At 45.5% G+C, this 15642-nt stretch overlaps 1 protein-coding gene across 1 annotated transcript in view; it reads left to right on the plus strand.

Annotated features, from left to right (window-relative positions):
• The first annotated feature begins 353 nt into the window (after positions 1 to 353).
• The window catches only part of ABHD2 (abhydrolase domain containing 2, acylglycerol lipase), a 108301-nt gene continuing 93012 nt past the window's right edge, over positions 354 to 15642 (plus strand). The window contains exon 1 of the mRNA XM_068991145.1: positions 354 to 431. The gene's annotated coding sequence lies outside the window, so the exon portion shown is untranslated. The remainder of the gene's footprint in view (positions 432 to 15642) is intronic.

A 15642-nucleotide genomic window follows, 5' to 3' on the forward strand; every position in this document is an offset into this window, starting at 1 on the left:
ACAAGACCCATCTTTTAGCCTTCCTCTCTTTTCCCTGCCCCCTCCGCGCTGGCTTTATCCTATAGTTCCTTGGCCCATGGGCTAAAGACGTCAAAAATAACCAATTGTCTTGGAGTTCTTAGCTAAGGGCTCCGCCTCCGCTCTGAGGAGCAGGTCCGCTGACCAATGGGCTGCCCTCCGAGTGCAATGTGAGCGCGGGGCTAGCAGAGCAGCCGCTGGGCTGTCCAATGAACAGGCGTGTTTCCCCGGTTAGGGGCGTGGCAGAAGCAGTCGTCAGGGGCGTGGCGGTAGTTGCTTGGGCGGGGCCGGTAGCGGCGGGAGCTGCACTGGCCAGGGGTTCCGGCTGCATTTCCATGACCGCCGGCGGCCGCCGCGGAACTGCGGGAGCGCGACCGGGGGCGAGCTGGGCCGCTGTAGTCAACCAAGAGCAGGTAAAGCTACGGCCGAGCGAGCTCCGCTTTGCCGCGATCGAGCTCGCGATCAGTTGGGTCAAACCTCTGAGCCTCGAGATCCCTTGTCCTGGCTCGGCCCATCGCGCAGCTGCCTGAGAGCCCCGGTTCCTCAGAGAGCCTGTTACCTGGCGCTGCGGGGGTCCCTAGGGCCGGCGGGGAGGGAGGCAGCCTGGATCACATAGGGTGGGATACGCCTTCCTGAAAGCCCTTTGTCCCTTGAAGCTTCAGATACCGAGGTTGGGGACATCCCCGACTGCGGCCTCCCTACCGGCCACTGGTCCATCAGTGCGCACTTGGGGGGGTCTGGCGAGGGGGCTCTGCCAGGCTTTGTGATGGAGATCTGGCATCCGCATCTGTAAGGAGAGGGCCGAGGAATCTGATTACAGCCCGAATATACGAAGGGTCTCTGCGTTTGGGGGCTCCAGGGGCACACTCCTGACTGATGGGTTCACGTTGTAAGGAGGCAGCTTTTGACCCACTTGGAGGCGCACTTACTGAGCTCGGCTCCTTGCCAGGCACTGTTCTAGGCGCTTCGTGGTCTTTCCCCACAGTGAGAGCTGTCCAGCAGCACAGGCCCTGCTAGGCGGGGCAGCCGGCATGTCGACCTTGGAAGTGACCAGGCAGAGGCCAAGTGACAGCCACCTGCCAAGGATGCTTGGACCGGACTCGCAAGGGAGGACTGTGCCACCGACCTGTAAAGGCCCTTCTTCATGCGTAGATCCACTCTGACTTTGAAGGCCTGCCTCCAGAATACTGCTGGGGGCTCACTAGTTTGAAAGAGGATGTTGAATTCATTCCTAATGAACTGGTGGTCTCACTCTCAAGAGTGGATGTTAGCAAAGAGAACAGACCATAGCCGGAAGATAAGGTTTATTTAGACATCACGAAACTCCTTCCTTTGAACTCTCTTAATCTTCCTGATTCTTCTCTGGTCGCTTCACCTCCAGTGTGTCAGTTTCACCTGCATTCCAGTAGTTGGATCCAAAGGCAGGCTCCAAGATCAGACTCTTGAGAGATGGTGGGTGGGAGGGACAGTAGATTTAGTAGAGTTAATGTGACCTGGCCCAGAGCTTTTTGAGGGCCATTTCACTGCAACCACACAAAGCAGAGTCCAGAAGAGACCATACAGCCTCCCTTTCACTACCCTCTTTCATTTGCCTGAATGGAGAGGACATAATAATCTTCTGAAGGTCAGGAGACAGAGGAGGAACCTTAATAGCAAGTGTGCTGCCTGTTTTAGGGTGAATTGGCCTTTGACTAACCCAGTCAGAAAGCAGACCAGTCCAAACACTGCTGATTGTCAGCATGGACTTGTGGAATTTTAGAGCTGAAGACACCTTAGGTAGAGCTCATTTAATCAGCCTTCCCAATGCACAGGTGAGGGAATGAAAGCTTGGGGAGGTCTCAGGACTGACTGGTCATCGCAGAACCATGACTGAAGGTTGATCTGTTGACCCTGGGTCTAGCGAGTGCATGACTTGTATTTCACTCCTAGCTGCTTTTCTCACTCTTCTGAGTTGAAATTCTAGGGGTGGGGTGCAGAGACGTTAAGGGCACAGATTCTGAGGCCAAGGTGCCTGGATTTGAACCCTAGCCTTGCTTTTTACTGGCTGTCACCTTGGGCAAGTCACTTAACTTCTCTGTGCCCCTGTTTGTTGTTCGCTCGACTCTTTGTGACCCCACGAACCGTAGCATGCCAGGCTCCTCTGTCCACGGAATTTTCCAGGCAAGAATACTGGAGTGGGTTGTTGCCATTTCCTTTTCCAGGGGATTTTCTCAACCTAGGGATCGAACCCACATCTCCTGCATTGGCAGGTGATCCACCAGGGAAGCCCGTACCTCTGCTTGTTCACCTCTGAAACAGGAAAAATAGTGGTACTTAGATTAGAGGTTGTTTTGAGGTTTTGATATCAGAAGCAGTTAGAGCAGTGCCTGGCACACAGTAAGCATTATGGATTTGCTAAATATGGTCTTCTATTGTCTTTTTAATCCTTATTTTCTTCATACTTACCCCCCAGTATTTTCTATCAGGCACTGATTTTTTCCTCTGCCTCCACTCACCCCGTTCATTAAACATATTCCAGATTTCATTGTACCACAGATGTCTGTGGGGTTTTCCAAGTCACATCACATTTTATTTCTTATTTATTGCTTATTTTTCTGTCTTTTATTGAATCAGGTAATTCATTGTCTCCGTTAGTCCTCTCCTTGTAATTATACTCTTTTTCAGACTCCAAATCTCGTTCTTGTTAAAAGAGGGAGAAAAACCCCTCAAAGTGATAAACAAAGTCCCTGATGATATCAGTCTCCACGGCATTCTTCCAAATATCTCTCCCCTCTGCTCGGCCCTTCGTCCCAGTTGTCAGTGTGACGCAGCGTGATTATAAATGGGTGAACATTTTTAGATTAAGATTTCATGAGCCACTGTATTAAGTGCTTTTCGGAAGTTCAGGGATCGTGTGTCAAATGCATTTAAGTAAGTTACTTAGTCATGGGAGCAGGGAGAGCACCAGCAGCGCCTGCCTTCCCTGGCAGAAGCACAAGTGTATGACTGATTCTTGCTGGTAATCTAGCTCTTTCACTAATTTCACTGCGTTTTCCCTGTTCTTTTCTTGAGCTTGAAATAAACCAGATGGCACATGCAGTGGAATGGTTCTTTTCCTCTTGTGTTAGTTAGGGAAATCCCCTTTCTTTTTCTTTGCTTTCACCTTTACTTACTTTATCAGCTTCACAGGTCTGATAAATATCTACTCTCAATCTGCCAGCCAGTTCCCTTTTCATCGGAAGATAACCTGTCATCTTTATTTCTTGCAGGAATCTGGTCACTTTTGGTTTTTCCCTTCTCTGTTTTTACATGTTTTCTAGAATGAATCAAAGATGATCATTGCTCATTGATTGGCACCTTCCTTACAGTTGATTCTGAGTTTGGGTTTTTGTTTGAGTTATTTTGTTTAGGACATTCTGGACCTCAGCCATCTTAGAATAATTATTGTAATTTCTTTGTGTATTAATATAGGCCCTTTTCTCTCTTGCTTTCTTTTCTCATAACATCTGGGTGAAAGGGCTTCTCATTTGCTGTTGTTTCTTGTGTGTGTGTGTGTGTCTGAGTTTTTGGGTCATGTCTAACTCTGCGACCCCATGGGCGGCTGTAGCCCTCCAGTCTCCTCTGCCCATGGATTCTCCAGGCAAGAATACTGGAGAGGGTTGCCATTCCCTTCTTCCATTTCCGCTTTTTTCTGGGAATCTCTGGCAGGGACCATGGAGAGTACAGTGGTTCCCCACAACCCTTGTCCCAAGCTCCTGTCCACACCTCAAAATAATTTCTTTGGTCCTAGGGAAGATTGTGGTGAAGTCTGTCTTATTCTTTGCCTGAAACCTGGCTCTTTGAAAAGCCCTAGGAGAGAGAGCCTTCTAATACAATGGAATTCGTGTGGCAGAATTTCTGCTACAACCTTCTGCTTATAACAGTCAGATTTTTTTTTTTTTTTGCAATGTGGGTTTTGAGTACTTTTTGACCAATTCAGGAGTATAGATGACTGGGGCAAGGGTGTCTCAGCCTTCCTGTATCATCTTGGGCTGTACTGTCCCTAGAAACAGAGCACAGGGCGTTCAGGCCACCTATTCTTGTGCTCCGGCATGAGGATTTCATAGCGGCTCTGCATGTTCTAGCCTTTTTGGCTGGTGCTTGACGTTTTTTAACCCACAAGCTGCTATTTCTGTACTGATACTCTGCAGGTGCTGACATCTCCCTTCAGGATCATTTTTCCTATCTGCACGTTTGTTTTTGTGGTCTTGGTTCCAAGGCATCATGTTTTTGGATTATACGTTTTCTATTTATAAAAGGGCTGGTGTGGACAGGCCACCAGACCTATTGTTACCCATGAGGCTGGCGCACTGGACCCAGCTGGGTGCAGAGCATATGACCCAAGGACCTGTTTTCTGATCTTTTGCAGTAGTTAAGTAACAGCCAGGTAAAGAGCTTATTAAAGAATTAGAACTGATACCCTTGGGTTTGCCTGGTTTCTGATTTTCTTTTGTTTCCTTTTAAGCGGAGGTTCATTAAGTTCAACAAACTGAGCATCTGGTGTGTGCCGGGAAGACAGCTGTCCAGATTAACAAGGGTGTTTGGTTTTGCTGCAGAAAGACTATTCTGGTGTTTTTTTAAATTATTATTATTTTAGATTTTTCAGTGTTTTTAATGCAAAAAAAAATTTAGTAGGTAACGCATCTACGTGATGAAAGAAAACATTCGAAAGGCACAAAAGTGAGGCAGGAACTACATCTCTGTCCGTCCCTGACTGCCGCCACCTGGCTTTATCCCTTAGAGGCACCACTGTTACTGGTTTTTTCATCCTCCAGAGGTGTTCCGGGCACAGCCAAGATATTTTATAACATCTATTAGCAAATCCATTATGATTATCTTTCCCTTTTACACAAATGGTAGCAGACGATACATGCTATTTGGAACTCTGCCTTTTTCCACTTAGTGTTTCTTTCAGTACGGGAAGAGCTTCAGTATCCTTTTTCACAAAGGTGATCTATTTTAAATATTCAATTCTGTTTCCAAGGCTGCTAAGAACCATTCTTACTTAGGCAACAGCTTCACATGGAGATCCTAAGGCATTTCTGTGGATGTTTGAGGGCAAATATTTTTCTTCTCTCTGTCCTATAGCTCTGAGCCTTAGAGGAGGCTAGGTGAGGGGGAGGGCCTCTCCTGAAGGTCCTCCTATGAAGGGAGAGTGGGGAACACTGAAAAATGAGCATTGGCCCTTAGGCCCTTGGCCTGCCCTCTGGGCAGAATGTGCTGGAATCACCTGGGAAAGCTTGCTGTGCTTTCTGTGGTCTCCAGGGAAAGCTCTGGGCCTTCCTGATCGGCCTTTCGGCATCTCTACCACATCTAATCCGTCTCCCACACCCCAGCCCCAGCTCTGTGTTCGCCTTAGGCATCAGAAGGGGAACCCTCCTTTCTTGACACAACTTCCTGTCTGGTCAGCTTTGTTAAGCCCCAGCCCTTCCTTTCTCTCACCCCAGGAAAAACCAGCTCTCACACCTGTGCCTCTGTGAAGCATCCTTCCCAAACAATATTTGGGAATATAATTTTTTTCTCTCCTCAGAAGTCTTTCCCATTCTCCATATCACTTTGTCATCTCCAAGGCCTCAGACTCACATGGCCTTGCTAGGCTGTTGATGATTACTCTAAAGAGAGTTTTAGGGGGTCTTTGTGTTTGAATTTTCTCTGGCTGCAATTATGTTTTTATAACCACACTGATTTAAACATGGTCTTATGGTCCTTAGTGGCTTCCATCTTGCCTGCTGCTTTATTTTTCCCTTTTCTTTAAAATGTGCCTTAATCTTCATCTTGTTTTTATTTCCCTCCAAATCTAATTTAGAGTCACCTTGACCTTGCTTTGAATCTTCATAATGTCAGTCAGCCAGTCTAACGGAGAATTGTTGCATTCTGGTCTTTGCTCCTTGCTAGGCGTCCACGTTCTCAATCAGTTGTGCCATAGCTGCTGTGTGATGTAATATGAGAGGGGGTGATGTTATCTGTCAGCTTCTGGAGGTAGAATAGTTAGAAGCTTTGAAAAACCACCCCATTTCTGCATAGTCACTCTCGGCATGAATTTGTGTACCGTTTACTTAGTCATGTCAGTGACAGCAGTTAAAAAAAAATCAGGAAGTCCAACACAGGATTGCCAAATTTTGCTTTTCAAATAGGGAAATAAAAAAAGCTCTGTACTCTTCCATCATCACCATCATTTAAGAAAAGACATTTTAACACCAAAAATGGGGGAGGGTCCACCTCCCAGAATAAAGAGCAGCCTTCTAAACAGAACATATTTAGATTGATTAAAAAGGTGGAGGGCTTCTCTGGTGGCCTAGTGGGTAAGAATCCGCCTGCCAGTGCAGCGGTGTGTATTAGTTGCTCAATTGTGTCCAACTCTTTGCGACCCCATGGACTGTAGCCCACCAGGCTCCTCTGTCCATGGGATTCTCCCGGTGAGAATACTGGAGTGGGTTGCCATTTTCGCCTCCAGGGTATCTTCCCGACCTAGGGATAGAACCTGGGTCTCCTGCGCTGTAGTCAGATTCTTTACCGTCTGAGCCACCAGGAAAGCCAGTACAGGGGACACTGGTCAGTTGCTGGTCCCGGAAGATCCCAGATGTCATGGGGCAGCTAAGCCCATGAGCCACAGTGAGAGAAGCCACCACAGTGAGAAGCCCAAGCTCCCCTCGAGAGTAGCCTGCGCACAGCAGCAAAGACGCAGTGCAGCCAAAAGTTTAAATACATAAATAATTGTTTGAAACAGTTTTGCTAATTGAAATTGAATCATGGCGTTTGAGAGGGTCTGAAGTAGAGGATTCTATTCAAGGAAGGTTCCACTTTTTCAGTGTCCTTAAACAGCGCCAGCTTTTCTTCTGCTGGGAAACAAGGCCATTTGCTTAAGCTAACCTAGCTGTGGCATCATTTAGTGGAGTTTTGTGCCCAGTTTCTTTGAGGGGATACAGACCACACAGTGTCAATATGCGATGGTGCCGTCAGAGTGACGCGAGCTGACTCATGGGAGTCAGGGTACGTTCATGCCTTCCGTATGTTCTCTGGTAGTTCACTGCTTTGGGCTCTGTGCTCCCACTGCCAAGGGCCTGGGTTCAATCCCTGGTTGGAGAACTAAGATCCTGCAAGCTGTGGCAAAAAAAAACAAAAACAAAAACACAGTAATAAAGTGCCATGTTGTAGTTCTTAAGGATGAGGCGTGGGGGAAGCCAGGGTGGGACCTCCACAGCTTGGAATGAGGCCCTTTGATGTGATGTCTTTCGAAGCATATGCTTACACATATTAAATTCTTGATGTAATATGTCAGGGGGTGGCTCATATTGTTTCTGAGATGCAATGTGACTTTTTATTTGCGTCCCCATGGTACCCTCTGCTCTCCTCCAGCAGTCAGTACCGTGGCATTCCTTCTGGGTTACAGATATTTCCCAATCCAAGACCAAGGATATGTCCTTGATTTTCTTTGAGTTCTCCTTAAATTAAGAACACTTAGACTTTTAGAGTTCATGTTAATGATAATTGGTAATATTTTAAAGGTATGCCTGGATCACTGGGATGATCATATTATATTAGGGTCCAGCCAGGCCACCCTAGTACCTCTTATTACTTTTTAAAATTTTTTTTAAATTTCTATTTTTATTTATTTATTTGGCTGCACCAGGTCTTAACTGGACTCTTAACCACTGGACCTGGAGAAGGAAATGGCAACCCACTCTAGTATTCTTGCCTGGAGAAACCTATGGGCAGAGGAGCCTGGCAGGCTACAGTCCATGGGGCCACAAGAGTCGGACACGACTTAGCAACTAAACAACCAAACAATCAAAATCAGCCACTGGACCACCGGGGAGGTCCCTCGGTGCCATTTGTGTGTAAATTTCTGATAAGTTAGAGCCAGGTTAACCTACTGTGAGAAAAACACAGAGACAAACTTAGTGGAGAAAAGATAGTGTCAGGTGAAGCCAAGTGTGCAAATGAAGGCTGACACAGGGGTTCCAGCAGAGGAAAGTAGTGTAGTCAAGTGTAGTCAATCTGAATTATACTCTTTGGGTAATTTTATTTGTATTTATTTGTACATTCATTTTAGTCTCCATAATTGGAAAAGTGCTAAGGTAAATTTATGTCTGGTTTTATGTTTATATATTTTAAGAAATAGTATAGGAAATAATAATTGAATAAAATAATTTAATGTAAAGACTTCTCTGGCGGTCCAGTGATTAAAACTCTGGGCTCCCAAGACAGAGGGTTCAAGTTCTATCCTTGGTCGAGGAACTAAGATTCCCACATGCTACTCAGTGTGTCCAATAAATAAATAAATTAGAGCTCCTTTCTTCTGGGGTCCCTGCATTTAAAAAAGAAAAAAAAGCAATTTAATATAAGAGTCTAATCAAAGTCAGGACTATTTTTTTTCCCATAGAGGGGGCCATGTGGCCTCTGAGTTTGAAATACCCCAGTGGAAATCTAACCTCATGACAGAGGTTTCCAGTCATGTTTGTGTCATGCATGGCTCCTTTCCATGTGCTTTTGTTGAACACTTTAGAAATACCCTTTAAGTCTGTTCCTTGCGTTGTTCACTTAACGAGGAGCAATGCATTTTAGCAAATCTCTGCATGTGTTGTTTGGCATCCTGTTCACTTTTCTCCAGTATGTTCACTTTTGTCCAGCAGCTATGACATTACTGCTCTCAAAAAAGTCAGGAAAGCACAGTATTCCCAGGATGACGTGATTGCACTGAAGTCTTTTTTTATTTTTGGCCACATCACAGAGCATGTGGGATCTTAGTTCCCCAGCCGGGGATCAAACCCTCACCCCTCCCTTCAAAGCTCGGAGTCTTAACCACTAGATCTTCAGGGTCGTCCCTGCTCTGGCGTCTTTCGATAAACATTTACTGAGCCCTCTCTTCGGTGAGCCTCTACCATCCAGGCTCCTCTCTGGGGACTGGACACCCTCTGCCCCACTGTTGGCCTCTTGTTTGGCCCAGAGGTGGATTTCCATGAGTGCTTGCTGAGCTTCCAGCTCCTCTGAGCTATAGCTTCCTGTGTGTCCTGGACTGTAGACTTCAGCTTCTCAGATTCTGAATTCCCCAGCTGCAATTCCCGTTTCTATTCTGATCATGTAAATAAAGTGTTCACTCACTCTTGTCAATGACATTGAAAAATGTGCCCTTCTAAATAGTAAGATGATGGAAAATGCCAAGGAGATGATAGTCAAGCATACTTTTTTCCCAATTTAGAAAAGTCAGTCCCTTTCACTTGGTCTGTCATTAATGTCACCCATCACTATTTATTGCCTCTGCATAGAAAGCTGGATGTTACCCTGAAATTGTGAGAGAAATCTTGACTTTGCCACCACAGAGCCTGTGAGGGGAATGCAGATTTCCAGAAGGCCCTCTTTGAATGGGAGAGGACGTGCAGAGCTGCTGTCAGTGGAGCCAGGGGATCAGGATGCATCCAGCTCTGTGAAAGCTCTCCAAGACAGACAGGTGGCTTGTTTCTCTGTATTCCTAGAGCCCTTCCCAGGCCTGGCCCAGGGTGGGTCTCCAGGCCTCAGACTCCTCCTCCCTGGCATTAGTAATAACTCACAGAACTGTCGTAAGCGCCAAGTGAGGTAATGTCTGAGGACGCACTCTGTAAACAATAAATTCCATCTAGGTCTCCACTGTCGACACCGGTGCACTTTGTGACTTGTTTGAGGATTAACCAATGTAATGTATTAATATTTAGCTCACAAGCATTTGATTAACTGTAGAGATACACAAATAGGAATTTTGTTTTCATCTGGTTCTGCTCCTTCCTTTTGAAGAGACAGTGACTTGTTAGTTAGAATTAGCCAGAGAGTACTTACTGGATTTCAGAGTGAGGGTCTTCGACCCCTAATCTGTGAATCATAAACTTTATAAACTCTCTGGGGGAGCTGATAGACAAGCTACTGGTCAGGAATGGGTGTGGGAATGTGTAGAATGTCTGTGATCTGCTCATCACCTGCATGAGATGGTTAAATTGGGGTTGCTGGTGATTACCCACAGGCAAGTTCAGGACCTGGACTAATCAAGCTTGAAGAGACCCACACTTTGGGCTCTGCCCTGGGACCCTCTAGTCCAGTTGGGTAAATCGATTCCCTCTTTTGCCACATCTGGTGGACACACCATTGCCAAGTCATCGTGTTTGCATCTAACGTTTTTGTGGTAACAGCAGGACACTCTATCACCCCCATTTTAATGGGTAAGGAAACTGAGGTGCAAAGAGGTTAAGAAACTTGCCCAAAGTCATACAACCAGTTAGTGGTAGGACTGTGATTCTGGACAAATCCGTCTGCCCCCAAAGCCTGTCACCCTACTGTGAGCAGCCTCACTACCCCGCCACCCCTACACACCTATGGGAGCATCTCCATGAAGCAGAAATCTTTGTAACAGGACTTATTCTGACCTATTTACACAAACCTGTTCCGAATGTCACAGATGTTTAAGGAAGCATTTTTCCATTTTTCTTAGGTATTAAAAATGATCTTGGGGACTTCCCTGGTGGTCCAGCGGTTAAGACCATGCACTCCTAATGCAGGGGGAGTGGTCAGAGATTCCTGGTCAGAGAACTAAGATCCCACATGCCGTAGGGAACAGCCTAAAGAAAAAAAGATCCCTATTTTTTAAAATTCCATTAACCTCTCAGTGTAGGAATGGAATTAACCTTAGGATTAATTGTATTCAGATTTAAATTTTCTAGCTCAAATAAGCTTATGTCAGTTGGCAAAAGACATAGACAGTTTTGTCGCATTGGATGTTTTGGAGTAAGAAACAGGAGCCATGAGTCTTCTAACGGTATTTCAGTATTTATCTGAATGCCAACAATTAATGAGTAATTTTCTGCCTACCTTCTCTTTGGGCATCTTTCCTTTCTTCTGCTACAAAGAACAGCCTGTTTGTTTGTTTTGCTTTGAGTTCTCTTTTTTTCCTTATTTATGAGCAGTTTCTGAAGTAGATTTATAATTCTCTGAACCTTTAGATAAACAGGGATAAACATAAAGAGAAGCATGGCGTTGGACATTAGCATGTCTGAGTGACGAAAATGGAAAACTTTCACTTAAATGGATAATTATTTGCCTGAACTTAAGTGTGTTCTTTCAAATATCCAAAAGCTCCTGACAGCCCACATCACACTGAGCTTTTTCCCTTGACCCACTGTAGCATGGCGTGCATGCCTGTGTGCCCAGCAGTGAAGTCCTGTCTGACTCGTTGCGACCCCATGGACTGTAGCCCACCAGGCTTCTCTGTCCATGGGATTTCCCAGGCAAGAACACTGGAATAGTTGCCATTCCCTTCTTCAAGGGATCTTCCCCACCAAGGGATGGAACCCATGTCTCCTCACTGCAGGCAGATTCTTTACCACCGAACCACTAGGGAAGCCCCTGTGGTATGGAAGTTACTCATACTGGCCTATATCTCAACCTAACGTAATAATCTCATGGAAAAATTCTGCTCAAGGACCAGAAAGGTGATGCATTAGCCCTTTTCCCCAGGTTCAATCCATTAATAAATATTTACAGAGTGCTGCCCCCTCCCTCGCTCCCATGCTCCACACTCTGAATTGAAACTTGTATAGAATTGTACACTGAGGATTGAATTAGCAGGGCATGGACCAGAATCCCCAGCAGAGATCAAAGGGACATGAATCATCACTTTTATGTGACAGTGAGGCTTGCTGATTTTCTAGTCATGAAGAAGTATGTGCAAAACACAAAGGTAGGAAATGGGGCGTTTTTGAGGGCCTGGAGGGATGGTCCTCAACTGAAGACTCCTGTATACTTCAGCAGATTGTCCAAAAACTACTGCGATGTCACGGCAGCTTGGGGTGATGTACATGAGGTGAATGACAATGCTTGTCCAACATCCTACGGGTCGGGTTACACCCACCCAAACAAGGGCTTCTCATATCTACCGAGGCACATCCGTCCCCCAGTGGGCCAGCCCACTGGGCTCCACCAGGGTACCATCTTCCAAGCTGTTGTCTGGAACTCCCCCTGGAAGTAAAGCCCTGAAGCTTCTTCCACAGTGACCCACTCCCACTGCTCCCAGCCCCATTCCTCCTGCCCTGCCTGCCAATTTCCTGGTTGTCCAGCGTGTTCAGGCCTTGGCTCCACTCCTGAGCCCAGCTTGAGGTCTGCACCCACCCCTCCTTTCCCTCTTTTCTGTCCCCTCCCTTCCCTGGATGGCTCTCTCCATCTGAGTCCCCCTCCTCCTTCTTCTTGCCTCCTTTGAGTTCCTCCAGTATTCATAGTTGGAACTTTAGGATTTCATTCTTCATTATATATGGGTTTGCACTGTTTGCTCATTATTTCCTGGATGCCATGTATTGGTACTTCTTTCATAGTCCCCATAGGGCTTAGAATGAAGCTGATGCCTTTGGTACCTGTGGGGAGCAGAGTGTAATGTCAGAAGTGGGATGTAGTTTTGCAAATAGCTCCCCCAGTGATATTGACCCTTTGGGTGGTGGGGGTGGGGTGTCTGTCCCCTACTTTTTACAAAGTGAAAAGTGAAATTGTTAGTCGCTCAGTAGTGTCCAACTCTTTGCAACCCCACGGACTGTAGCCTGCCAGTCTCTTCTATCCGTGGGACTTCTCAGACAAGAATACTGGAGTGGGTTGCCATTCCATTCTCCAGGAGGATCTCCCCGGCCCAGGGATTGAAGCCTGGTCTCCTGCATTGCAGGCAGATTCTTTACCGTCTGAGCCACCCAGGAAGCCCCTACTTTTACAAACCACTGCTTTATCCTTGAGGGTGTATCCAGCTTATACAAGTAAATCAATTTTGGGGAAATGGGATCACTTTCCCAATAATGGAGAAACATTTCCCTCATTTCCAGTGAAATCTAACTTACCTTCCAGGAAACTAATGTTTGGCATCACACAGGCACAGGGAAAGCCCAGCAGAGGAAAACTGCCTGTAAACCGAGCTCGTGGCTGAGTCTCTGCTCCCTGGGAGGCTCACCTGCCTTGGGTGGAGGTGGAGATGGACTCAGATCAAATGCCTGCCTGAACAGGCAAACTTCAACCAAAACCCGAAGGAGGAAGGCTGCTGGGCGACTAGGAATAACAGTGGAGACTTGCCTTCAGGCTTTAAAGAAGGCAGAGAACTCTCACTTGCTTAGTGGGAGGACTGGGAGGAAAGTGCAGAACAACAGTGGGATGTTTGTGCTGGATGGACGAGGGGACAGGAACTTTTGAGGATGTGAGCCTCCTGTTTCTGTTTAGCTAAGACCCCAAAATATATCAACCCAGAGAGCTGCCCTTTTCATGTCAGAACCTCTGAATTTTTATTCTTCTAGATTTTCAGTGTCCTTGGTAGAAAGATCTGACGAAGTCAAGCTGAAGACTGCCTAGGGACCAACTCGCCTGTTCCTCATATGTTGAGAACTCCCTAGCTCTTTCTTTCTTTAAACAATTGTATTTATTTATTTTTGACAGTGGCGCCCCTCCTTGCGTGGGCTTCCCTTTGTGGTGGCTTCTCGTTGCAGGGCACAGGCTCTAGGAGCATGGGCTTCAGTAGTTGTGGTGCCCGGGTTTAGCTGCTGCACAGCATATGAAATCTTCCCAGACCAGGGATCGAACCTGTATCCCTTACATTGGCAGGCGGAGTCTTATCCACTGTGCCACCACGAAAGTCCTCGAGCTGTTTCTTTACATTCTTATAATCTTGAAATATATAATAAGGCCGATTTCCTGTAAAAAGCTCTAAGCATTTTGCGAACCATGTCTTGAGAGTATCGGTATTTTATAACTACAAAGCATTTTCTTAACCAACATAATTTCACCAGCTTCTCTCCCTCCATAGTCTGTAAGGTAATCTCCCCTCCCCTACTTGATAGAAGAAAAAGTGAACTTTCATGAAATGTAAGCAGTTCACTCAAAGTCACTTGGAACAACCTAAACTCAAACCCAAGGCCTATGACTCTAAAATCTGTGTCATTTGAACTGAATTTTTTAGACTGGACAAAGGTTCTGAATAGATGTTTTTTTCGAAGAAGATATGCAGATGGCCAACAAGCACATGAAAAGACACTCAGCATTGCTAATCATCAGATATATGCAAATCAGAATCCCAATGAGACATCACCTCGCACCTGTCAAAATGGCTGTTATCAAAAAGAGAACAAATAAATGTTGGGGAGGATGTGGAGAAAGGGGGATCCTCACGCCCTGTTGGTGGGAGTGTGAACTGGTGCAGCCACTGTGGAAAACAGTTGGAGTTGCCTCAAAAAACTACAAATAGACCTACCATATGATCCAGCATTTCCATTTCTGGGTATATATCAGAGGAAAACAAAAACACTAATTAGAAAAGATATATGCACACCGATGTTCCTTGCAGCATTATTTACAATTGGATTTCCCTGCTGGCTCAGTGGTGAAGAATCCAGCTGCCAATGCAGGAGACTCAAGTTCAGTCTCTGGGTCAAGAAGATCCCGTGGAGAAGGAAATGGCAACCCACTCCAGTATTCTTGCCTGGGAAATCCCGTGGACAGAGGAGCCTGGCAGGCTACAGTCCATGGGGTCACAAGAGTCAGACACAACTTAGTGACTAAACAACAAAAATATGGATGTAGTCTAAGTGCCCACCAATAGATGAATGGATTAAGAAGATATAGTATATATGCACAGTGGAATATTACTCAGCCATAATAAAAAAATGAAATCTTGCCATTTGCAACAACATGGATGGACCCAGAGGGGTGAAATATGCTAAGTGAAATAAGTCAGCCAAAAACAAAACACTATATGATTTCACTCACATGTGGAATCTAAAAAACAAAATAAATGAAGAAACAAAACAGAAACAGAGATAAAGAGAACAAACAGGTGGTTGCTAGAAGGGAGGCGGGTGGGAGGAAGAAAGAAATGGGTGAGGGAGATTTAAGAGTACCAACTTCCAGTTGCAAGATAAATGAATCACTGGTGTGAAATGTACGATGTGGGGAACCTAGTGAATGACTGTTTAATATCTCATGTGGTGGTATATCATAACTAGATTTAAGGTGATCATTTTTTTAAAGTATGGACATATTGAATCACTTGGTTGTATAACAGGAAGTGATATAGTGTTACAGGTCAGTTTTACTTCAAGAATGTATGGGCAGACTCGTGGAAAAAGAGATCAGATGTGTGCTTACCAGAGGCAGGTGGCAGGAGGAGGGGAAATTGACTGAAGAAAGGCAAAGGTACAAACAAAGGTCATAAGATTAAAAACACTAGGGGTGTAATATACAACATGATATATGAAAGTTGTTCAGGGAGTAAATTCTAAAAGTTCTCATCACAAAGAAAAAGTTTTTTTTTTTTTTTTTTTCCTATTTCTTAATTTTTGTTTCTGTATGAGGTGATGGAGCTTCACTGAACTTATCGCAATCATCATTTCATGATGTAAATCAAGTCATTATGCTGTACACCTTAAACGTACGCAGTGCTATATGTCCAATATATCTCAATAAAGAATAAATGGAAGGGAAAAAAAATCTTTTGTCATTTGGAGACGCCAATGGGATGGGATCCCCTTCCTCTTCTGAGAGCCAGAATCCAGCACATCTGGGTCCTTCCACTTGAGCTGTGACCTGGACTCTGGGGCCGAAGCTCTATTTAGCTCTCAGAAACAG

The sequence above is a fragment of the Capricornis sumatraensis genome, chromosome 19 (genome assembly GCF_032405125.1).
Source record: "Capricornis sumatraensis isolate serow.1 chromosome 19, serow.2, whole genome shotgun sequence".
Classification (NCBI taxonomy): domain Eukaryota; kingdom Metazoa; phylum Chordata; class Mammalia; order Artiodactyla; family Bovidae; genus Capricornis; species Capricornis sumatraensis.